Here is a 598-nt window from a genome sequence, read left to right on the forward strand (position 1 = left end):
CTGTACCCTGTCAGAAAATGAGGGTCCTTAAATCTTCACTCCATTCACATCATTATAGACAACTGTGATTTGAGGAGGCAGCTCGTCTCCAGTTGTAGTTTGAGTGCCTTTCAGTCTGAGTGGCTCATCTTCTGACATTACATCTAACAATGTTCTGCTGATGCTCGTTAAGTTTTCATCTTCTGGTACTATATCTGACAGTCTTGTGAAACTGTTTATAAGGTTTCCAGTGGCTAAGCATTCAGAAGTACTCCACCTCTCCTCCTTCCTAGTTTGCTTTAGGCTGGAAGCACTACTCAACCCTAACTACTGTGACCCTGGTGATATTTAAAATAGTGGTGGAATCATTTCCAGTAGACAGCAACACGCAAACCATCACAATGCAACAAATTGACAAAACATCTGTATACCGTGGAGCTGGGAGACAATAGTACAAGAATAGGTGTAATTCCTTTCTGGGGCAATTATATAACTCACCTCTGTATTAACACGTTAAGGATATTGTTGTTGCTATTGTTGATAAGTGCCATCGAGTTGGTTTCCCAACTTAAAGCAACTCTGTATAGGGTTTGCAAGGAGCAGCTGCTGAGCTTGATCC

The sequence above is a fragment of the Chrysochloris asiatica genome, unplaced genomic scaffold (genome assembly GCF_000296735.1).
Source record: "Chrysochloris asiatica unplaced genomic scaffold, ChrAsi1.0 scaffold00029, whole genome shotgun sequence".
NCBI classification, from domain to species: Eukaryota; Metazoa; Chordata; class Mammalia; order Afrosoricida; family Chrysochloridae; genus Chrysochloris; species Chrysochloris asiatica.